Source organism: Cyanistes caeruleus, chromosome 5, assembly GCF_971803275.1.
Source record: "Cyanistes caeruleus chromosome 5, bCyaCae1.hap1.1, whole genome shotgun sequence".
In the NCBI taxonomy this organism is placed as follows: domain Eukaryota; kingdom Metazoa; phylum Chordata; class Aves; order Passeriformes; family Paridae; genus Cyanistes; species Cyanistes caeruleus.
In genome coordinates, this window is record NC_141705.1 from 28442417 (window position 1) to 28468310 (window position 25894).

The following is a 25894-nucleotide window of genomic DNA, read 5'->3' on the forward strand; positions in this document are numbered from 1 at the left end:
GGAATTTCTACAAACAATTTTTAGGACCTACCCTTATTCTGTATTCCAGTGAACTACACTGAACTAATGCACCATTGTCTAGATTTTGAGAAGTAAAAAGATTATTGGGTTGCAATGCCTTATAATTCATTCAGTCGCATGCATGAAATAGCTTGTGTTAATGCAATTATGTGTTTTGTGCTTTTCATGTTTGCATCTTGTCCTTTCAATAAGGCTGACAAAACCAAAACTTCAGGTCTTGTGACATTGATCAGTAAGTGGGGCAGCAGAAAAAACAAGTGCTAAATAAGCATTAGTAACTATTCTGGCAGCGTTTATACCTATTCAAAAATGATAAAGCATGTCTTGAATTGAGTGGTGGGCTTAGCGGAGAGGCTCTGTAAAGAATATTATTCTCTTGCACTATTGCAAAGTCAGCTCTACCTTAGCTACTACAGACATAATGGTTTGGTTTTCTCTAGTTTCCTTTAAAGGCAGATTCTATATCTTCTTTAGGCAAGTTATTATATTGCCTCTACTATCTTTAAAAGTATTTTCTTCATACATAGCCTGAAACTCCAGTGCTATAATGCAATTTCTTTTGTCTGCCCTTCAGATACATTATTGCTTAGACTAAATAATCACAGTTCATTTTCTTTGTATGTTATTTTGCATCTTAATGCTTCCTTCATGTTGCTTCTAGTCTGCCTTTATCGCCCATATCTCTCAAAGTAGAATAAAAAAAGCCAGAACAAGCACAGCTTGTGAACACTTACCATGGCTAAGCAGAGAAAAAAATCTCACTTGTTGATTTCAGCATGTCAGGTATTTCTGCAATATTATTCTGATTCTGACTGATGATATGCTAAAAATCAGATATTGTCATCAGAACTAATGAATTTAAATATTGGATTCCACAAACTGGCTAGACAATAGCTTCTCTTTTATGCACTTACTGGAGTACTTACCATGTCTATGAAAGGGACAACTTTTTTTTGTTTTACCTCCTTATTATGTGATGACTAGTCTATTGATATAATAGTAGAACCACATTACTCCAATGGTTGCTCTTTTCTAGGTAACCATCCATTCATACAAGTAATAAAAACTTACTGGAAAAAAAGTGAAGTAGTTTGCCCTCAAAATCCTTAATACAAACATTCATTGTCCCAAAAGACTTTTTTAAATATTAAAATACATTCTTTTCCATCACAAAAGACTGAGAGCCATTTTAAGACAAGCTTCACAAGCTCAGACTCTCACCTACAGATCTGAGTCCTAGATTTAAAATATTCCCCCATTTAGATTTTAGCATCCAAAGAAATTTTATTCTTAATTTTTACATTCTTACATTAAGGCATGTGTACCTTCCTAAATATTTTGCTATACTATGACTGTATTCATTATAGAGACTTACAATAACCTCATCAGCCATACCATGGAGGTACTGAAGTACCCACAGCCAAGCATATCCTTCAGTAGCTCCCTGGACTGGCACTTGTATTTAGCAAAGTGTGCTTTTCTTACAACAAAACAAATATCATTAAATAACGCCTATTACACTGCTTCCTTGAGCAAATTGTACCATTAAAGAACATTAAAGAAATAAATTTTCAAAGCAGTCCAGTCTAAGGAACCCATTACAGTCAAAATGAAAAATTATTATTTTCACGTGAGGAAAAAGTGTTGTATCAAACAATTTTACTATTCAAGAAGTGTGACTATATAATGCTACAGTATTAGTATTATCTATGTTTAGACAGTTACTTAGTATTACAGTACAAACACTGCATGCTTTTCAAAAGAACTTCTACACATCTTTCAATAAACAAAACCTTGCTCCATTGATACGCTCAATAATATAAATGGGACAAAGAGCAAAGTAGCTTGCTGCAGAGATCCATCTTGTGCTATCAGGGCAAAGAAAATGAAAGTGTAAGAAATGCCACAAAGTTGCTAGAAAATAGCTCCTCTTTTTTCTAACAACCCGCTCAATAGAACACTCATCTCCTAAATGATAGCTTCCAGTTCCTTCTCTGCAGTGCAAAGGGAGTAAAAATACTAACCTTCGTTTTTCAAGGAGTGTTAAAACCACAATGGAAAAACCTAATCTCTTTGCATATAGCCCAGCATGGCAAAAATCACTGAGAAGTTATCAGTTATGTTGGCAAATAGGAGAAGCCTTGTAAAGGGGATCATTTCACAAGAAAACATGAAAAAAAAAAATGTACTGCATCATTTCGAGGGATGATAGAGGGTTTTCAGATATCAGAAATTTCCTACGGTGTGTCTAAACTGATCACAGAAGCACAATGAAAGATAAGTATTTGTGAATCAACACTTCAATGGCTCACTAACTTTCATCACAGGGAAACTTTAGAGACAGACTGGAGAAGGGAATTTAGAAAGAAGTTTAGTATCACAATTTACCCCCTTAAAAGCACAGCATCAGAATCATCTTTGTCATCAGATCATTTTCTGCCTACAGCTCTGAGGAGGCAGGCTAGACACAGAACAGCTACCTGCTGTTGTGCCTACAAAGGAACTGTGGAGGGAAATTCTTCTGTTCAGGTTCTGTGCTGAAACCAGGGAACACAGACCTATATCTTCCAAAAGCAGAAATCAGAAATGAAAGTGTCCCTGCACATATCCTTTAGAAAACTGGCACAAGACCTATAAACAAAGTGGTGAAACAGAGAAGCCCAAAAAGGACATCACAAGAAGCCCACAAAAGGATATCAATAACATAACAATTCCAGTAAAAAAGTGGCTGACCAGCTGGAAAGGGATGCAGGAGTACTAGATCCAGAGGTTGAAATGGACACTTCCCAGAGCAGCTGATTTAGGAAACAAATGGTCCAATCCCCAACAGCAAAAGTAGAACCCATCTCAGTGCCAGCAGAACAGAAGCTGTACATCACTAACACCAAGAATCATGAGCTAGACTGGATTTGAGATTCACCAGACACCTGATTATTACCTCATACAGATGATTTGTAATGATAGTAATAATATAACAGTCTAAGAACAGAAGGAGGTTGAAGAATTCAAATTCATGTAGTACATCTTCTTGAGGAAGAACAGTAAGGGAGCAGGGATAAATTCACTTGCTTTAAAGTTCAGACTGAAAAAGAGAAAGAACTGCTAAGAGACTGCAAAGGACATGTACAAACTTAAAGAACAAAACAAAACAAAACATTACCACTTTGGGATTTCCCCCAAAGACAGGAAGGATCAATTAGATACTGTATTTGTGAAGAGTAAACAAGAGCACAGACCTCAGTGATAACATAGGTTACTGGCTAACATCTTTTATGAATACAGCAGGAGATGGGATGAAGAGGGAGCTCCTGAAATGCTTTCATGAGGAGTAATAAGGGTGGGTAGGCACCGGTTCCCATTTTGCTCCAATTAACAGAGAATGAAGAGTGAATGGGAAGATTAGGTGGTAATGTAGTTGAGATTGGCCACAAAAGAACAAAATTATTGAAAATTAGATTAGAAGGAAAATAATTTAAAGTAAAAGCAGTGCTTTTCAAGAAGGCAAACTCCAGTGAAAGGACTCTCAGTTAAAATTTCCTGTGAGATTTGCCGAAGGCAAAAAAGAAATTAGCGTGAAGTGGTAGCTCTTTAACAAACCAATTTACCTAAAGGAGAAGAAAGGCTTCTGATAGATACTGAAGAATATTGGCATTTCTTATGCATTTTTTTCTGTTTTCTAAATTTCTTCTTTAGTCAAAAGGTCAAAATAAATTGGTTTTCTGCTTTAATTGGTGCACCAGTGATAAAGGATTAAGATCCTGCAAGGAAAGGATGAATGCATTTATGAATAGTTGTATAACCTAGGTATTTTCAAGCCCACTGGGTGAAATGAACTTCATCTTGAGACATACAAAATCAGCAAATGATAAAATATTAGCTAAAAGATGTCTACAACAGTGACATAGCTCAGAGCAGTAGAGTGTAGCAATCCCTCATTTCCCCACTTACTCCATGTTGGCTCACACTGTGGGGCAGTTTTTCTGCATGTGAAGGGGATTCCTTTTGGATGAAATTAAATCAGAAGATCTGTTCAAAGTGCAGCAACAGTCTCTAAAAGGAACAGAAAGGTCTGAATCAATGTGTGATCTGCAGCACAAGCAAGTCCCACAGCAAGTACCAAGTGCACATGCACCAACAGAATGCTCTCAAATCACAGAGACCTCCTGTGTCCTTCTGCTTCTTGTACCACTGAAAAGGCTAAAGGTCTCAAGGAAGTAACCAGTTCACACAGATTCCCTCAAGCTTAAGGTATTCTTTTATATTATATCAAGATCTTCTATGATTGAATATATTTTCTTCTAGCTTCAGCTGCTGTATCCCTCTTCAATACTTTTCTGATTTGCTTGCCTAACCTGCCTGTCTTCTTTTCTTCTCTTTTTTTCCTAAATTAACAATGCTTTCCCTTTTCCATCCCTCCTTTCCTATCAAATTCTTTGGTCTCACAGAAGATTCAATACATTGCAGTCAAAGTACCAGATCATGGTCAAGGGTCTCTGCTATGTCACTTTGTGTCCGTAAGTTCTGCATCTACTGTGAGCTGTCCCCAAGATTTTGAACTTCCATCTGTCCAAACACAGAACTGCACATCCTTTCTCATTTATCCTGCCTCTTCCTCATACAAGGGAACAACTGAGACATTGGAAGCCATAATTTCATGGTGTCCACTTGATCATTTGCCTCCACCGCAAGACTTAAGATATAATCTCTTCCATTCTCATCAATACCTAAATATGAAGTTAGGAAGCAACAGGCATTACGTGTTGCATTTAAGTGAACAACTAAAATAAGACTTGCTTTGATGGAAAAGGGAATGAGAAGACCCATGTGCTCCTGTCACCTTCACTAAAGAGATGAAAGTATGCTCTGACACCTGCTGAAGCAACACCAGGAAGCCTGGACATCTGAAAGCAAGAGTCTGTAAAATAGCTTTCCTTTGGCTGTCTTTGAGCAACAAGTACAACAGGCATGTTTTTTCCAGGGCACCAGAGTAATCTTAAAGCAAATAAATATGCTTACCTCTACTCTAGCTTTTGGGTCCTTCGTTCAAACCATTTTTTCTACTTATTTATTCATATTGCACCACAACAGTTTTTGCTCTGTGGCTCATAGTTATACAGCCTATGAGTACAAAGTCTGTGAGAGCTCATAAAGGATGGATGAGAGCAAACTGTAAAGGTGAAAACTAGAAGGCAGAATTGGCATTTATCTTTTAAAAGGCAAAAGAGTGGCAGTAAAGATCAACTTACCTTGAATCCTTTGAAAAATATCATGAACTCTACCAGAAGAGATAATCAAACAAGCTATTTGTAGGAAGCTGGAAGATGCCCATGAGATCTATGAGATGCAAAAGCACTGAAAAACCAAAACAGGATAAGGATGACACAAGGGATAATGCAAATAAACATTAAATAATAAGAGGGGAGGAAAATTAGAGAGACGTACAAAGAAGAGCTAAAATAGATGACATTGTTGAAACTGGTGAAGAGAAAGTGAGCGCACGATAATAAAATGCAAAAACACATGATTCATGCCTACTGATAATAAAACAATAAACAATGGACTTAAAGTGAAAGAACTGAGAATCAAATGTATGTCAGTAGAATATTTAGACTCTAGAAACTGGACCAGAAAGATCTTGCAAGGTTGTGCAATATCCATTCCAAAAAATTTTAAATAACTTTTTTGGACAGACATATCAAGAATGTTGCACAGTTAAGCTACGTTGTAGCAAATGGTGGAGCAGCTGACTTTTGGAAACCTTTTCCTGACATTCTCTCTATAATTCTTTTTAGATTTCCATGCAGAAACTATTACACACAGTATGTATCTTCACAAGATGCCTCATCTTTGTTGAGGAAATCCTTGTACAAAATACATTTAAATCTCTTTTAAGCCCACTCTATAACACTGCACAATTCTAAGCCACACAATTAAAGAAAAATCAAAAGATGGTAGAATATATTAAAATTTGTACTTTATTGCTTTTTGCAGAATGTATTTTTACCATGCTTACTGTATCTACAGTATTTTACTTAATCTATCTACAGTATTTTACAAAATCTATCTGCAGAGAAATGGAAATAAGAATGTTGTTTCCATACAATATCTTACAGATGTCCAAATGCAGCATATCTGCATATTTTTGCAAACATTTTTAATATTAATAAAAAGCGCTCATCAACAAGAAAACTAACCGAAACAACCAAAAACAACCCCAAAAAAATCCTAAAACCCTAAAAAACCAAAACAGAAAGATGATTATAAGAGACGAAGAATGAAGTGTATCTGAATTTTCAGTGATTTCCTTTTTGGTTGTTATAGGCATCATAATTTGTTCTAATATTACCCTTGAATCCAAAGAGAAACAAATTTAACATGTAAGTATCAACACTTATTGCTGACTTCATTATTCAGAAAAATGTATGTACAGTTAGTTGGTTTAAGAACTATACTTGCTTTGACTGTTTCAAGATTAGGATAAAATTACTGTAGTGATCACAGTATAAATAACTGTCAGTTTTATTGCTCAAAAGGAATACTATTTATTGCTACAAGGTACTAAACAAAGTACCTCTGCCTAGTCTAAATAACTGACATAAACTATATGTGTGGGGTGTTTTTTGTGGAAGAAGTAGCAGAACAATGGAATAATTTCTTACTGTGCAGACAGTAAGGCAGTTTCAATACCTACCTAAGTTGTTCTGTAGTGCAATTAAATATGCACTACAAATAAATTATTTACAAGTAAATTATTCACATACTTCATTTACTTATATTTCTCAACACTCAGAGGGGAAGAGTGAGAGGGTATTTTTTTCAATACAGAATGGAAAACAAAAGAACAAAGGCCCTAAAAACTGGGCTGACAATAGGCTGAGGGCAATCTGTTTGACTATTTAACAGAAAACTGAAATGAAACCCCAGAAAGCACGAATTCTGTTGTAAGTAGTGTACCACTGTGCACCCTGCAAAATTAAGATATCCATATGCCACAGTCAGACCTGAGTGCAGCTGTCAAATAATAAAGCAAGAATTACTCAAATAGAGAAAAGGGCATCAAGCTTTCAAAGACATAATATACAATATTTGATCTGCCTGGTATGCAAACCTATCAACTTATCTCACCCATACCTGAAAAACAAGTCTAAAAACCGTGGAAACTTAGAAGTCTTAGATAACAGAAAATATTTTCATGCAGTATCTGTAATGGTACATGCATACCTTCAGTCAATTAAAACAGCAATAGACAGAATCATTGCAACCAGGCTGCACCTCTGGTGTTTGATTCATCCAGCCTACTGCGTGCTCACAGCAGCTACAGCAGCTTGCTCAGGTCACTCTCCACTTTGAGCTCTGCTTCCAAGAACTGGGACTCCACTATCTCCTTGGGCAACCTTTTTCAGTGCCTGTTCAACCTTACAGAAAAAAAACAAGTCCTTTGGGTGCACCTCACTTAAATTTGAAAGCTAAGGATTTGATCTAATTTTTTTGCATTACAGAAGAAGAGAACAGAACATATTGTCAAGGTTCAAACCTGGAATATGCTGAACTAACATGAAGCTCATACAGTGAGAGGGTACCTAGTGCCTGCTGCAAGGGAAATTATGGGTCAGGTGAAGGCACTGAGATTTCTGATGCCCATTTCTTCTCAGTATTTCAGCAAATACATGTAATATAATTTTCAGTACCTGAGTTTTAATATCTTAAGGTTTTTAAAAATAATATAAATGTGACAAAGGATGAGATCTAGTGTTTTGTCTTTTTATTTTTCTCCATAATGAAAATCAACCCAATAATGACAACCTGGTCAAATGTGAAGGTTATTTCAAATTCTTATAATAGAAAACCAAGATTTATCATCATATTCACCCAGAAATGGAAACCATAAGCAACCTGAGCCGATTCCTTCAGCAATTTATTTATACTTAGTTATATTTATGCTGAGGTTGCCCAGAGCTTTGAAGATTTTCTCGCAGATAGGCACTGACTTTTGATGCACTGATACAAAACTATAGATAAGTCATCATTTAGGTTGGTACTACCACTGCATCTTGCACACTTTTCTAGAAATGTTCAATAACTGCTATAATAAATAAATAAATAAATGCTATATGCAGACTAATAAGCATCCTAACTCTACATTTCTGACTTTATCTTTATAAATCCAAAGTTTACAAACATTCAGAGTCATGTTAGTCCCTATCTCCACCACAAACAATTTACACAATAATGAAAGAAGTAGAAGGAAAAATGTGCTGTTAACATCAGTTCTCACAAAGTATTCTGTCTACAAACTCCCGGTTGTCAACACCAAAAAGAGCTTAAAAAACTCAACTGTATCAAGAACTTAGACATTTTCAGAGAGGCACCTCTTCCAGAATGTATTTTCAGATGTTAATTGAATTTTTCATTGCTATTTCGTAAGCATCACACTGACAGATATGGTCACATAATGCTGAGTATCTGCACTATTATAGAGCACTCTAGGAAGATAGATTGCATTGGCTGAAGTACCCAACTTTACAAAAACGTTTTCTTGATATCTAAGACTTCACAGTATATTTCAAGAATATATTTAACAATTGCATAATGAATTAAAGCTGCCACTGAATGATATTAGAAAGAGGAAAAAAAACCTGCAAACTAACCAGCAAAACAAATATGAACATGGAATAAATAAAGGACTACATAAAACAAGCAACATGGTACCAGAATTCTAATGCTCTTTTGCCTTGTAATCTCTAACATTCACTCTTTTAGCACGTTTCTCAAAAAATCTGGTATCTTATCTCTACAGACTCTGAGATAAAATATATGTAGTACCATCCTGAGATGAGAGTCTAAGTTTACATGTGTAAGAAATTAGATTGAATCAAGAGTAATAAAACAAAATGTTAATAGGTACACATAATATGTCTATTTTTCTTCTACATAAATATATCATACAGATTTCAGTTTTAAATAACAAGAAATTGTTGGCAAGTCTGTCTGTTTTGTTATTCCCTTTGGCACAGGCTGAATATAACACAGAGGTCTGGAATAGATTATATGTTGTTTTATTAGGTTAATTTGATCTTGTATTGGCATTAGTATACGTCAAAATTAATGTCTTTTTAATGACAGTACATGCTAATGATTAATTAGAAGTACTGAGAAGGGGTGAAGACCTAGATTTAAAAATTATTAATGACAAGCTTTTCAATACTACAATACATCAAACTTAGTATATGTGAAAAAAAATTGAAAAGAAAACTCAAACTAGTTTCCACCTTCCTTCCATTCTGGGAATAAAAGGAGAACAGTAAACTACAGAAATAATACTTGGTTGTATCAAGTCTGCAAATACCCTCTCTAAATCCCCTTTTCTCAAACTATTTTTTCCAGAAAATAAAGACTTCAAAAAAAGAGAAAATACCGCCTGAAAATTATAATTTATCCACAAAAATAAAAAATACACAGCATAGTTATCATTTGATACAAGTTTATTAAACTAAACTATCGTTGTAAAGCAGAAAAAGCACATTGCATTCCCCTACACATACACAATTAAAAAACACAAAGAAAAGGAATTAGAAAAATATTAGAAAAGTATTTTTTAAAGGGATGTCTTTAAGCCATTTTATTCAGGAGTTACAAAAATGAATTTTTGTGAAAATTGAGATAAATTTGATTATTTGAGATAAAACCATTCAGGGAGGAAAAAAGGTCAGTATTTATAAAGATACTTAGAACAGTGGGGTTCAAAGGAGTTTTTCCAGACCTCTGCCAACATCTAAAATGAGTAATACATATTTTATTTATATACAAACATTTAATGTTATGTAGTAATGAAATTGTTCCACCAATTGAAATACAATATTTGTCCATTCTCCTATAATGTGATTGTGAAATGGCTGATATAAAAAAAAACCCAACCACATCAAACCCCCATAAATCCTTAGAGCCTAAAATATGGTGAAAGAATGTGGATTTGGATGTGCTAATTGTTCATTTCTCACTCTTATTTACTTCACTTATCTTTATGATTTTCTGCTGCTACTTTGTGCCCCTTTAAATCTGTTGTTTCATTCCAGTAAGTCTCTTTCCATTGAGCTGTAACTTAGGAAACCCCATTGCTTGTTACTTGCAACTTGTTACTGCATAGTTGACCTGCTTTTCATTCCTCATTCTTATTTAGCAATGATCTTGGTATTGACTAAACTTGCTGGGTTCAAAACGCTCTCAGTGGGTTGACTTTGGCTATATTTGAGGTTTTTGTGTGGTTTTTGGTGGTTTTTTTGTTTGTATGTTGTTTTTTGTTTGTTTGGCTGGTTTATTTTCAGGCTTTTTGTGTGAAATCACCTTTATTTCTATGTGTGCTAGATTATGTTCCTTTCAAATATAGTAATTAACAACCTCTACATATTCCACAGTGATTTTCTATCAACTCTATCATAACATTTTCTTCAATATTATTGCATGTTTTGAAACTCTTGTTAAAGGTAGATTATTTTTGATTGATGCTTAATAGCAGCCTAAAATATAAACCATTCTAGAAAAATGACATAACTTACAGAGCATTCTATAACAATTAACATGAACACTGAGCTATATTCAATTTTCAAAACATTTCAGTCACTTAATGCAGACAATAATTTCAGTCTGACTAATGAAGTTTCTGAGTCATATATACTTGAAGAAATGGCTCAGTAAATTCAACAGCTTGCATGTAAAATGACCCCAAACTCTGCCTATTCAGGAAGAGATTCCTGGGTGGGAATTTATACGTATGCAGACAATGACAAACACTACTTCAGAAAAGGCTTTTGACACAGCCGTTCTTCTGTGGAATCTGAGGAACTGTGAATTGTTTGCAAGAACAAGCCATTAGTTAGGTAAAAATGGAAGGAAAGAGACAAACATAGCTGAGACTTGCTGATCAGACTGATGGACAAGAAGCAAATGCACAGGCAGTAGAAGCAGGGACAGATATCCTGGCAAGAGTGGAAGAATGCTGCTTGGCTGTGTAGGAATGTGGTCAGGAGGGACAAAGAGCTCCTGGAGTTTAACTGAGAAAGAGATGTGAAGAATATGAGCTTCTACAGTTATGTCATCCAGAAAATGCAGGTCAAAGAAGTCGTGCCCCCATGATAAACAAGACTGATAATCCAATAACAATGGGTGAGGAGAAAGCTGACATACTCCACACATTTTTTTCCTCTCCAGTCTTCACAGGCACCCTCTCTTCCCACATCTCCATCCAGTGGGTGGACAGCAGGATGGGGATGAGGTAGGAAAGTTCCTCCCACTATAATAGAAAAACCAGTTTCTAAGCACATGAACACAGATGTAAACTCAGTTAAGTCTATGGGACCTGATGATGTGAAACCCTGAGTCCTGAGGGAATTGGCTAATGCAGTTGCCAAGCCACTCTCCATGATATTTGGAAAGTCTTGCTGGCCCAGATAGGTGGTAAATTCCCCATCCCTGGAAACATTCAAGGAGGTCAGGCATGATGGGTCTTTGAGCCTTGCTTAGATGAAGATGTCTATGCTCATTGCAGTGAAGTTGAACTAATTAATTTTTAAAGGTCCCTTACACCTCAAATACTCTATAACTAGTCCTACAATGTAAAATTTGTTTAAGACTTGGATAAGGAGATGGAATACCCTGCCCTCCCCCAGCGAATCTGTAGATGATGCTAAATGGGAAAGATAACTGAGAAGCTGATAATGCTGAATAGCAGAGCTCTAGAGAAGGGCAAAAAAAAATCTAATTCTACCAACACAGAGAAAGGAAGAATAATGGCATGCATGTAAACAGGCTGGTAAACAATATTCTGAGACCAGTCCTATTGAAATACATTCAAGGCTTAGAGCATATGCCAAGTTAAATAGAGACTGAAGGAAATTTCCATCTCCCTCTCCTTGGTCCTGATGAGATCACGTCTGGAATAGATGACCAGTTTTGCTTTAGCCCCACACCAGCTCAAGAGTGACTTAAAACCAAAGAATGTTCCGTGCAGGGCCACTAAGATGGTCAGGATTCCAGAGAACATGACTTAGAAGATGATGTTGAGGGAGCCGGTGCTGTTCAATCTGGTGAAGATGTGGATAGGGTGAGGTGGAACACACATTTTAACTACACAGGGAGCTGTTACAAAGATGTGGAGCCTCAGTTATGACAATATAACAAAGGTGCATCACCACAAATTGCACACTGCTAGTCTAAGGCTGAACACTAGGAAAATCCATTTTTCAAGGAGAGGAAGACAGTGTTGAGAAACACTCCATACTAGGAGGTTTTCAGGACACCAGCTGAACTTGCTCTGAACTTCATGGCACTTGATACAGGAGGCTGGGACAGAGGACTTCCAGAGATTCCATCTATCAATATTCCCATGAATATTTGTGTGCAAAAGAATTAATTGGAAGACTCTCTACAGATTTACTGATATAAAAGAGGTATACAGTTTTGAGAAATGTTGCTTCCTGTAAGATTAAGTAATGTAGAAATGGAACAAAAATGTGACTACAGAAATTAAATCTTTGTGTATAAGAAACAAGGTTTAAAAAAGGAAATTAGAGGTGGTATGAAGGTGGTACACAGCAGAAAGATAAAACACAGCAAGAGGTAGAGCAGAGAAAAAGTGAGTGCCACAGAGAGTTGTCATATGAAAATGAAAGAGATGAGAAGAGGTAAATTAAAACTTGAAAAAAACCAAAAAACACAGCCTAGCTATGTAACTAATTTGTAGAACTCCATGCAAAAATTCAGCACTAAATCCCTGTGATTCAAAATACAAGCCCAGGATTAAGTAATAAAAATGTGAAGCTGGAAAGAAAGCCATTCTGTTAGGATTTCAGTAATAAAGCATTCGCTAAGAGACTTTCTGAAATATTTCCTGCAATCTGTACTGGCCACTGCCAAAATGTAGGGCAAGACAGTTCACTGGTGTCCCTGGAAAAGGCTTTGAAGTGTGGAAAGCCTCACATACACAAAAGACAGGTTCAACAGAGTCTCTACCTTTTAAAAGGTTGACAGCACTGAAGTACCCATGTGAAAAGACCCAGGAGTTTGATCTTTCCATTTTTCCATAATAATAAATCAAGCGGTGATACAATTTATTCTACCGTGCCTTTTGAATTCCGGCTGGTAGAATTATGCCCTGTTAGCATAAAAACAATACATTATTACTGCCAAGTGCTATTTATCATTTCAGATGTTAAATTCTTAGTGGTATTAATTATTTATAGAGAAAAGCAAACTCAACTATTAAAATGTAAAATGAGGATGCAAAGTGTCCTTTGATGTATATCTTCTGAAATACAGAAGTGTCATAAATCTTCCAGCTGGGTATTTTTCCAGTTTAAACCCATCAAGTTATATGAACTCATCAGAAGTGCTTTGTGCTGTTCAGTTTAAGTAAGCCACCTATTCACTAGGTAAGACAACGTGCTTTGCAACAAGATCAGATAATTGCAATTCACAGAAAGCATCTTGTATGAGCAGAGTCCAAAGTCGTAGTTTTGGAGCTCACTTTGCAGCAGACAGGAATAACTGCCAGCTGAGGTACAAGCTTTTGCAGGCACACTCTGCTTGCAAGTATAGTAAATACACACAAAAAGCATTTTCCATCAAGATGACAAAGTATCAAAGTTTTCCACACAGACAGAGGAATAGCATTGCTTTAATTAGAAACTACTGGTTTCATAAAGTATTTGATATTCTAAACCATGATGGAAACTATAAAAAATGAGAATCAGTCTGGCTTGTACATTAAGCCAGATGTCTTGTTAAAGATTAAATAATTCTAGATTATGTTCCCCTCTTTAAATAAGCAGAAGTATAATTAGGCAAAAAATTATTTCTAGACATTAATATTTAGCTTTAGCAGCAATTATATTCTAGAATAACATTTTTAAAACTGGGGAGGGGATAAGGCAAGTCAGGGAAGAATCCTAAATTTATACAAATTATTGTATTATTACATTATTTTTTATTATTTATTTATTATCTTATATTTATATATAATTTATATTATTACATTAAACTTCTGTAAGTTTAGATGATCTTATTTTTTTAAATTAGCTTGAAAATGCCCTTTTATTTTCTGGTTAGCAATAACTACAGAATCAAAAATATGTTAATTGACTCTAGATAAGGGGTGAATAAAAGTACCCAAGAATTCTAAGAAAATCCAGTGGCTGCACTGCATAATGTAACTCAGCAGGTTTCTTGGAAATACACATACTAGTAAATAGGTTGATCATGAACTACCTTTTCCTATCAAGAATGTTATTTCAGAGACTGAGTTAGATGTAGAAAGAGCAGTGCAATACTTCAATTGTATAGTCATTACAACATGATGACAGTGTTTTCCCTTTATGTAACGTGTCTGATTCCTCTGTTATCAGGCATTTTACATAGTCAAGTTATACAAAGCAGATCCTTATGTCATTTAACAGATGACAACAACCATGTAAGGAGTTTGTAGCTAAGATTTCAGCTTTAAAGTGGCACCAGCAGTTGAGTTTGGAAAAAATGTACTCCTTTTTACTTGAAGGCAGGGAATAAAATTTTCTCAGACTGACGCCTCAGGGTGGGAGGGGTTTTGTGGGGGTATTTGGGGTTGGCTGGTTGTTTTTTTAATCCACCTACAGTTATGAAGCAATAAAAAACAATTAAAGACAATAAAGGCTTTCACAAGAAAAGATTTCAACATAGTACTGTAAGCTCAGGGAATTCTAATTGCTAAATCCTGGGGTAAAAAGTAAGATTTTCAGAGACTGCATATGTAGTGTATCTACAGAGGTATAGGTTTTCCTTGCCAAAAGAATGCACAGCATCGCTGCATAAAGACCTCTAATGGTATTCACCTTTTTAATGAGATGGTGAGCTATCTCACAGCCTTCAATAAGTGAGCCAGTACATCTAAAGGACAAACAACTTCTCCCCCTCATGAGAAATAAATTGAGCTCCTAAGTATTTAATTTTAAAATTCATTTTCAAACACTGCATATGTATACAGTTGAGCCTTAAAGTTTTTTTTGTCTCATTGTTATTTTTTTGGGAATAAAAATGCAAGAACCACCCCAGTATTTCCATTGGGACATCAACCCCAAATTAAATTCAAATTATTGGGAGTGTGGGGGCATGAGTAGGTGAGTCCTGAAGTTCTTACTTTTTTAATTTTGAAGGGTTTTTTGTTGATGTTGAGTTTCAGAGAATAGCTGTGTTTTAGGGTTTTATTAGGTTTGGGGTTTAGTTTCCTTGTCTTTAAATATCTTCTGCAGTATCATAGGTCTCTTGCCATGCTACATGAGGTTATCCATTATGACCTTTAGCTCTTTTCTAAAAGATTCAGGTTAACATTCCAACCTGTTACAAAGTCAATGATTTTTGGCACTAGCTAAACAAATTCCATTCAACTTTTGATCTGTCTTTGGGTTTTGAGTTTTGTTTGTGTGTTTTGATATGATATTCCACTTATGCTCCAAGACTAACTAGACAGGTTTTAAACTGGTAGATATATCTCTTATTATTTCATTTTTTATTGAATAAGAAAGATTAATAAAGAATTATATCAAAAGCCCTAAATTGCATTGATCACAACTATTTTATCTTGCAGTACTGCATGTTACATAGTCTCTGTTATAAATGCTGCATGGTGGGCAGAATAACTGCAGTATCAGTTGCTTGTATAACTTGCTTTTTCTCAAGTCTCTTTTGGGTTTTTCTTGTGGCACTAGAACCACCACAAAAGAGGAATTCTCTGCTCAACTGAGAACAGTGATCATTAGGATGACACTAATATAGAAACCATCAACTTTCTAACACATATCTGAGTATGTGCATAGCAGAAGTCTCATATAAAAGAAAAAGCCTCTATTTATATATTAAAGTACCTTTAAGAAACTAACACAGTATCTACCATTTTATTTTTTCTTCTCAAAAGGAGAAGAAAAGAAAGTTTAACAATATTTGCTTCAGGAAGAATTTGAGATATAGAAGGGGATTTTAATTAAAAGTTTTGCTGTTCTCTTCCAGTGCTTTGAGAAAATGATATCCTTTAAAACACTAGATGAATTATTTTTGAGCTGGAAACCAATTATATTATGTTCTGTTTGTACTGTATCACTGTAACTTGCCTGAAGCATGCAAAATGTGAACACTGCTCACTTACACAGGTTTCCAACATTTTCTCTTTTATATGTATGTTATTTTGCAACAAAATGAAGGAACAAACTCCAAAAAGCATGATATACATACATATAAAACAACAGAAATTATCACAATACACACGCACACAAGTATATATAGATAGGAAAAGAGAGAGAGAGAACATTGGATGAAAACCAGACATCCTTACCTAAAGGAACAGAAATGTGATATTTTGGGATGTAAAAAATATTCAGATATTTTAAAGGTCCTTCTAATATTTTTGGCACAGTACTAATATTATAAGTAATGATTTTATTTTCTCACATCAGGGACAAAAATGAAAGATCACATCACTGTCAAATATCTTGTATTTTTGTGTGTAAGGGACCTGTCAGTAACATTTGATAGGAGATATCATAGATGATAATATTCTAATATTATTTCAGACCCCAATAGATAAAAATCCCTCATAACAGCTAAGCTAAAAATGTAACCTCTGTGGATCACTGATCTCCACTACCTACATCTGAGTAGCCCATACAACTTGTTACAAGTGCAGAGATTCAAAATGAACAGGATATCCTAGTTCTCTCTTGAAGAAGCTGAGAGCAGTGAGTTGTAGAAATTGTTTAAACACCGTTTTGGGGGGTTCCCCTCAAAATTGTACACATTAGGAGCAGACTGTTGTGAGCAATTTGTCCAGCTTACCACTTCATTTTGAAATGCCCATGAACAAACTGGTCACTAGCAAGCCCTACAGGCTAGATCAAATCCTGCTCTAATCAAATCCTAATATATCAGAGTCAAAAAACTTTTATCAGAAAAGTGAAAACAAATACACCAACAATCAAAAATTAGAAACATTTCTGAATAAAAACATCAAAAACAACACATTCAGTTATGGATATAAGAGGGCTTTCTTAAAAAATGTATGTTTATCAAAACAAAGTAAAAAATATCCCTCCAAGAGTTCCAAAACTGATCTAAAAAAATCCAGCGCATAATGATAGAAATAACATTTTAACATTCTTAAAAGAAATGTTGAGATCTGAAGAACTGCCATGCTAACCCAGACCCAAGGTCTGTCCAGCAGCACACCCCATCCTGACAGCTGTCAGCAGCATTTGATTATAAAAATAATAAAACAGAAGCAGTGCAGAATGATACTTGCCCAGCTATAAAGGCACTGAGGTGAGACCTTAACTACTCTTTAATGAACACTGACGAATATATCTTCTATTAGTTGGTCTAAGCTTTTTCTTTAAAATCTATTTATACATTTGCCCAGCTGCAATCTTCACAGTTCAAATGTGCATAGAACTAATTTGAAGTTTAATGTTTCCACTTCTAATTTTATAGTTCCTTATCTATTCTTCCATATTTGAGAGCCATTCTTTATAAGGCATAGCTTTCCATTCTATGATCCATTTCTACAATATTTTATTCTCAAGATGCAGTGAGAAGAGTTTCATGGTATATTTGAAGTGGGGATTTAGGTATGGGTGGACGGAGTAGGATAATAGCATACTTTAGGTGTTCAGGATTTCTGTGATAAAATCCAAATCCAAAGTTTGGTATCTAACTAAGTCACTGGCCCCAAGTTTTCAGAAGTTCTAAAGTTCATGTGCCTTATTGTAGGTGTAGACAGTATACTACCTTCATCAAAACATGTGAGCAGAAAACAAAAGACCTTCCACAGTAGATGAAAATATTTTGTTCTTAACAAAAATAAATTTACTCAGTGGAAATAAGGTTATGGAGGATTATTTCATGACTTACTGTTACTTTCTGCAGTCAAAAAATCCAAAACTTTAGGACATATAAAGATGGGTTTGGATCTTTCCCAGCTCCTTCCTTTCCTAGCTCTATCATAGTAAAAAACATTTAAAGGTGTGAAGGACTTAACTACCTTCCTTGTTTTTCTACTTATGTGAAGCTTGTGATTCTTTTTTCCTGTATCTGTTATTGAAGAATATATGTAAGTTTGAAACTTTAAGTGTACCTATATAAAATTTTTATATATAAAATAAATAAATACTCTCTCCCCATAAATTCAGTGCTTAGTTTTCAAATATGTCATGACATTGGGGACACTTCCTAATAACAACAATAAAAATTTAGTCAAGGAATTAAAGTCAATTTCATATCAATAACTGTGCTTACAATTATGAAACTAATTAATCCTACTCTGTTTAATTTTCTCATTAAGTAATGTATTAAAAGTAATTAAAAATTATAGTTTCCCTAGCAGGGGACAGACCTCTGTAGAGCACAGTTAAATTGTTTTTGCAGACAGAGACAAAAACTGGTAGTCATATTTATAAAATACTTCAAAGAAGAAATATTTTCTATTTCTGAGTTCAACTAATAATCTTAAGGAAAATATTAGTCACTGTGACACTGAATCCTTCATATATTAAAAAATAAAGAAGCATATTTAAAAATAAAGAAACAACGTGTGACTTTGACATGTGGTTGTATGCTCTTGAATGCTAGTAACACTTAAAACACGCTACCACTGTTTTCACATTATTTAAAATTAAATTACATTGCTTAGCTGATTTATTATTAAATCTATTTAGGTAGGAGAAATGATCTCAAAAATAAAAAAATCAGCTGACTCCAAGGCTAATATCCTTGAGCTCCTGAATGCCACAGGCTGACACAGTCAGACATAGTGACTCATCATACAACCCAACCTCACAAAACACAACTGGAGTTTTGTGAAAATGACACTGAACATCTGTTTTCACATTACTTCCACAGAAAACATAAAAAGTTACAGGCAAATAGGAAAATAATTTGTCTGATTACTAAAATGGTTCGGATAGCAGAGTGAAACAAACAGTGAGATAATTGTACTTTCTGAGCTACAGGAGAGATTGTTCTGTTAAATGATACCTGACAGTTTTCTTCTAAGAATTTCTTGTCTTTTTTTTGAAAATCTGTATCTGAAATACATGAATTATGATAAAAGAAAAAAAAAATAAAATCAAAACAAACAAAATCCTTAAATAAACAAAAAACCTAAGCAACCAACCAAAAAAGACAAAACAAAACAAATAACCCAAACAAACAAAAACCAAAGAAACAAACAAAAAACCCCACTAAAACCCCAAACCATCAAACCAAAATCCACACAAGGTATCTGTCTACATTATCAGTTAAAATGTACCACACTCCACCCATAGTCAGTTTTTGGCTTTGGAATTGTGAAATTTATCCCAAACAGAACTTCATAGCACTCCATAAAACGTTCCTGAGTGTGTGTTTTCTATTGCACTGTGACCACCAAAGCAACTAAGGATTAGAGTAATCCTTGTAAAACGATAACTGATGAGGCTAAACAGTAAGGAGATTAAATAATGCAGAAATAATTCAGAATAAAAAAAAAATGTAAACAAAATTAACATCCCACTTGTGGCTATATGAAAATATTTTTCTTTCAAACAGAAAACAGAGAGTACAGTTTTATCATAGGCATAGTTAATTCCATATGGATTTAATTTCACTCTCCAGAACACCCAATTGTCTCAACTGTGCAGAGCTAAAAATGTGGATCCCCATCTTTTGAAAGGAGCCTATGAAGTCAAACTCCACATTGCACATAAACTATCACTGTATTGATTTTATCTTCTATTTCCAAAGAAAATTAATATTTATGGCTTTAAAAATAAATACATACACATATATGTCTTCAAATACTCATTAAAATATTTTGAGTACACATATCAGTATTCTGAGAGTAGGAGAATATGTATCTAAGCATGGACTGTTGAAAACAGATTATTTGCATAAATGCTTCAAAACTAATTTTACTTATCTCATGACTGCACTAATGTAATACATTTGATTTATTACTTGTGTTACAGTTTACCTGGTAAAAATCCAACTGTGCTTAGCATTGTACAAAAAGAAGATAAAACTTGCAGCTATCTATAACATAAACCTCATAAGCTAATAAATATTAGGCATTGAATAATTAATGTGAATGCATGAAACAAGTAATGGAAAATTATGTGAGCATGAGTAAGAACTTGAATTTACATATACAGTAAAATTATTCATACACAGCTTTTAGTATACAGATTTAAATATGGAAATAAACAATTACTAAGCATACTTTAACAAGCCCTGAAATTTCTATGCTATTTTGCATCGGCCAGCTATCTTCCATGCAGAAAGCAGGCTCTTGCAGGAAGAGAATCCCAGGGAAATAGAGAATGCACATAGATTTGTGTTAGCTATGCTGAAAAACCTGGCAGGTATTCACACACAACTTCATTTAAAATATGATAATGTTCCAAATAAAATTCAAAATAATTACCTGGAAGCTATTTTTACTGCCACTGAAATCAATTTACCACTACTCTTAGTTTCACAGCCAGGCACAGTAACTGGAAGCAAGGTGATAAACTGAGAGCACTTACACAAGAAGGGTGATTTACTCAGGACTACAAAAGGACCAGAACTGTATATTTGATGGATGAAGAAAGGATTCAATGGCAAAAAAACCTAGGTGGGATGTCAAGTTCACAGCAGTTGTTCAGCTACAGATTTCAGTGGATATGAAGCTTTTTGGTAGAGGCACAGAGCATGTAGGTCCAAGTTTGAGAAATGAGATATGTTCCAACCCAGCATTTTATGTGTGTCTTAAATGGTATAGAATAACTGCTCTGGTTTGGGCCAGGAGAGTGTTAACTTTTTGCAGTAGCCAGGAAGGGGTGCGGCTACTAGGACACAGAGGTTTTTCTATACCTCCTCAGGTCCTTGCTGAGGATGAGAAGAAAATGACTGCTTCAGAGGAGAAGCTTCCTTCAGGTTGAAAGAATGTGGTGGAGGGAGATGTCCAGTATTATTTATTGTCACGTTTTGCCTTGTGAATCATTTCTCTTCTCATACCTTTTGTCATTAATATTTTTTCTGTTAGTTTGTTCTCTTAACTCATTTTTGTTCACAGTAAATTGTTCTTAACCCATGATTTTTGCCTTTTTTGCCTCCAACTGGAGAAGGGGGAGAGGAATCTGCCTGTGGTTTTAGAGGGAACACTAAACTCAAGAGTAATTCCTAACCCACCATAAAAACAAATTTCAAAAAATGCTGGAATGGTGGGGAAAGGCAAACCATTAACAGAAGCCATACAGAAACAGCACAGTTTAAGGGAATGCCACAGATCTTTAGATAAAGAGGGACAGAGTTGAGAAATAGACTGAAAAGTCAGCATCTCTTTCTCCCACCCTTGTTATCACGTTTTGGGAGAGTCTTCATGCACTTGGCTTGCTCTGCAAAAGCATATCTAGGTCTATGCAATTCCCACTTAATACATCAGAGATACGTGAAGGAAGGAGAAGAGAATCATTCTTACTGTTGCAATCTAGAGCTAACATGGCCTTGTCAGAGAGATACAGCTTTTCTCTGAGCTATTTCTGCTCAGAATTTTAAACTCTACATACTTTTTAAAGGATCAATTATAATTTATACAAATTACTGTAGGCTACAGTTCCAGTCTCTCACATGTCTGTGCCTCCATCTATTATTCCTGCAACTTCATTATTAACTATAAACTATTTATTAACCTTCTTTAACATTTATCACCTTAAAAACTTCTGCTCACACATCCAAAGTCCTCAGTGAAGTACAGTCCTCTGAAGCATTACTTTGACTTTCTTCAGTGACTCAGCCACTTGATAATTAGCAAAGTCCCTACCAAGATTGATCACCTCGAGTCTAATTAAATACTCAGTGTGAACATTTCCTGATTAAATTCAATTGCATTATGCAAAATTAACGCCAAGTCCAGACACCTATTCTTTGCATGAGGAATTTGTGCCAGCAGTACTCTTTTATACCTTTACTTCATCCCAGCTTCACTTTTCAAAGTATTTTATCATAAAAATATTACTATATTTCATAACTCTATACATAAAATATAGAAATGCTATCCTTCTGCAGGGTGAAATAAAAAAAATAAGAAAGACTAACAGCTGAACACAAGAACACTCCCTCCTCCAAAATCAATGAGACTTAGCAGGATCACTTGCAGATTTCCCTCTGATTCAGAGGGACACCAGACTGTCACTCTCAACTACATAAAGCACAGACTACTGCATAAATCAATATTCCACACAATTGAATTAATATAAAAGGAAAAAAGCCAACACACACTGATCTTTCTGTACCATTGCACAACACTGCTGTCCATTGTGGCCAAGAAGCCATAAAAAGTATCACTAAATCAAAAATTCAATTTCTTTTTTCCAAAAAGCCTCATAAAATTAAATCCCCTCTTCAGAAAGTAAGAGCTTTTGGAATTTGGAGATACTGTCCCAATGAACTGTGTCACAACAATGTCCTTGTGAAATATGCAGCTACAATGCTTCGAAAATTAAAGAGTACTGTAGAGACAAAAAGAGCTAAAACCACGAAGAAAAATAAAGCCTAAAAAGCTCACAGTTCATCCAATTCATACAGAAAAAACACAGAAGTATTCAGAAAAGGAGCCAGGTAACATTTTTTTCAGTTCTAAACAAATAATATTACAGTAATAGGTAATGTTTTAGTGAAATTCAATTACTTTATGGAGATATTTCTCGTCTGCTGTTTTGTTTTTTTCTTTTACTTTCAGACTTTAGAGTCAGAGACACCTATTTTCAGACCTAGCAAATAAGGCATTGCTTTCTCCAGAATTAAGCTGGCATCCTCCACCCTCACAATCTTTCTTCCAAATTCAGTTCACACCACACCTCCTACGGCCACAGGATTACACATCCTGAAAGTAAATAGCTAAAAGAAACATCAAAGATTTAATCATCATCATCATAAGGTTTGTAACACCATGAAAAATGGACATCAAAACCAGCTAGGTCTGCAGTGTTGTCCTAGTTAAAAGAGAGGTGGTGGAGTTTTTCAGCACTGAGTGGAGGTCACCACAATGTTTATTCAACACCTCCAACATCATCGCTGGGCTCCTGGTTTTAGCAGGAAACGCCAGGCGCTGGAAACCAGAAGTTTGCTATTTCTGCCAGAGCAGAGCACACAGTCCCCTTAAAATCCCTGCTGAACCTCTGCTGCCCACCAGCTCCCACCTTCCCTTTTGTATACCTTTGCTATTAATACTGCTGTTGTTAGCTTGTTTTTAGAAAAGTGCTATTTCAATTTATAATCTCATTTATTGTCCGTTCCTTACCAAAAAAGGGCAGAGGAAAGCGAGTGGCTTACTTGGAGTTTGATTTTCTGGATGGTGTTAAAACCAACAAAATGTTAATGACTAATTTGTAAATTAACAAAATATTAATGTTAACTAGTTTCATTCTTTTTAACTTGAAGTTGACTGCTTCAAATTTTCTGTTTTACAATGTATCAGAAGAAATATTCTTTTCCCATTCATGAAAGTTAGCAAATACTGTATAGCAAATAAATCTGAATGAAGTGGAACGGTATATCTGCCTATGACTGCAAAACCATTATTTTAAGAAAATACAACTAAAAAAAAACTTAATATCAAGATGGTGAATTTACCTTATTTGACTAACAATATTCAGAGGAGATGAATAAAGGTATTTTCACAAATGTCTATCAGTGGCTTCTGCACAAAATTTTTGTGCTTGTCAAGGAGAAACAGAACCTTTCAGCTACATTTATGCTTGCTTAGATCCCAAGGGCATTTTTACGCCTCCCTAATTAAGGCAATGCTTTACCAGTGCTCCTGCAGTTGCAGGTAATTGGCAATCACTAACAGCAGGGTTCTGATGAGGATTTACTTTGTTAAAATAAAAAAAAAAAATAAAATAACCAAACAAAAACAAAAATAAGAAATCTGTTTTCTTCTTTTGTTTATCTAAGCCTAAGACTACAAACAATGGTAATGAATTTAAATTTAGCTTAGATTCTATTAGGTGAGCTATTTTATCAGTCAGTTACATGAAAAATTCAAAGACACAAGCCATCAAAACAGGAATTTCTCATAGCTGCAAAATGTTGAATTTTAATACTAAATGTTAAATTTTAAACAGCAGGTTTATGGGTTTTTTACATATATTGATAATACAGAGACAGAGTGGGAAAAAGCCACAGGAGATGATTAATTTTTTTCCTGACAACATAGAGATATATTAAATATTATCTATGAGATAATAATTGCTGCATATAATGCGATGAGGCTTAGCCCTTCAAGTAACTGTTGTACAAAGTGGGGACCCATCCTTACCACCTGAGTCCTCCTGGCCCCTCTCCTTTGAGAAGGAGTTCAAAACATGAGCTACCAGCAGTGGATGAGGACTGAAGCAAGGACTAATTGGGAGAATTCAACTCGTACAAATCATTGGGACCCACTGGGCTGAATGAGGGTGCTGAGGAGACTGGCTGATGTACCTGCCAGGCCCTTCACCATCATCTTTGGAAAGTCATGGAGATCAGGGAAAGTCCACAGCAACTGAGAAAGACAGGAATTGCACCCACCTTTGAAAGAGGGCAAAAGGACAATCCAAGGCTGTGGAGAAGTGGCTAAGTGTGTGAGTAGAAGTGGGCTGGAGAATTAGATACACGGGATAGTGATTAACGCCCATCCTCTACCTGGAGACTGCTGACAAGTTTCAGTGCAAGACTGCCTCTTGTTTCAGTGTAGTTATCAATGACTTGGAGGAGTCAAAAAAGGTGGGCTGACAAGACATTTTACTGAGATAATATTTTTCAGATACAGTTGTGAATTTGGACAAATTCTAAAATGTTCTGTTTATAATCTATACGTAGATACATATGTCTTTCTGTGTACATACATAAATAGTGGTTACTTCAAGAGCAAACTACCTCATGAAAAGCTTAATCATGTAGAATTCACCTCTGATGAAACACCACTGGACTTGTACACCTTCTACTGAGGAGCTGGAAAATGTAAGAAAGCTCTTTCATACAACTCTTACAAGAATAACCCTATAAACTGGTAGAATATCACTCTTTGTTGTTACAAAAAGAAAAAAAAAACCTCATTAAAAGTTATTTATTGCAGCCTTTTTATAGAAGTTCTTGCACATTTCTACAGGTCACATATGAACATATACGTCTATTTTTGTTTCTATGAATCATACCCTCTTCTCCTTTAAGTTTTACCTATGTTAAGTGTAGGAACCATTCACTCAGTGAACATAAACGTCTAATATGGCCTTTCTGATTAATTAATACTAATAAATCCAGTTCTGATATCATGTTACCATTTCATCTGTATATTTGGTAGAAATTTCTATAGTTGCTAAAATGCCTTGAACATTAAATAAGCAAAGCACAAGATGAAACAGAATTAAAATATGTCTGAAAATTTATCTATTCATAAATAAAGAAGTGAAAAAAAAGATGATTGAATGAAGTGTTTTCTGGAAACAATTATTTTGCTTCACTTGGTAAAAAAATATAATTTTTGTATAAAGTATAAACTTTATACAAAATATGCAAACTATCAGATGGGCACCTAGGTTCTGCATCCACCTTTAACTTGAAACATTACTCTTTTAACACCTTAGGACAATTATGCAGATTATTGTGCTGCTTCAAATAACAGGCCAAGAAGCAATAAGTATAAAAGTAAATGAAGTCTCTCTTCAGAGGCTTAAATTAACTCCTGAATTCTTTACCCTTTCCCCCTGCAGTGGTGGAAAGAGACAGAGAATGGGGGTTATGGTCAGTTCACCATGTCTCTGCCACCCCTACTCACACTCTTACTACTCACTCTTCAGTGTCC

General features: G+C 35.1%; 1 protein-coding gene across 1 annotated transcript in view; it reads right to left on the reverse strand.

The window, feature by feature from the left end:
* Positions 1-25894, reverse strand: part of SGCZ (sarcoglycan zeta) — a 255742-nt gene that overhangs the window by 113462 nt on the left and 116386 nt on the right. The window lies entirely within an intron of this gene.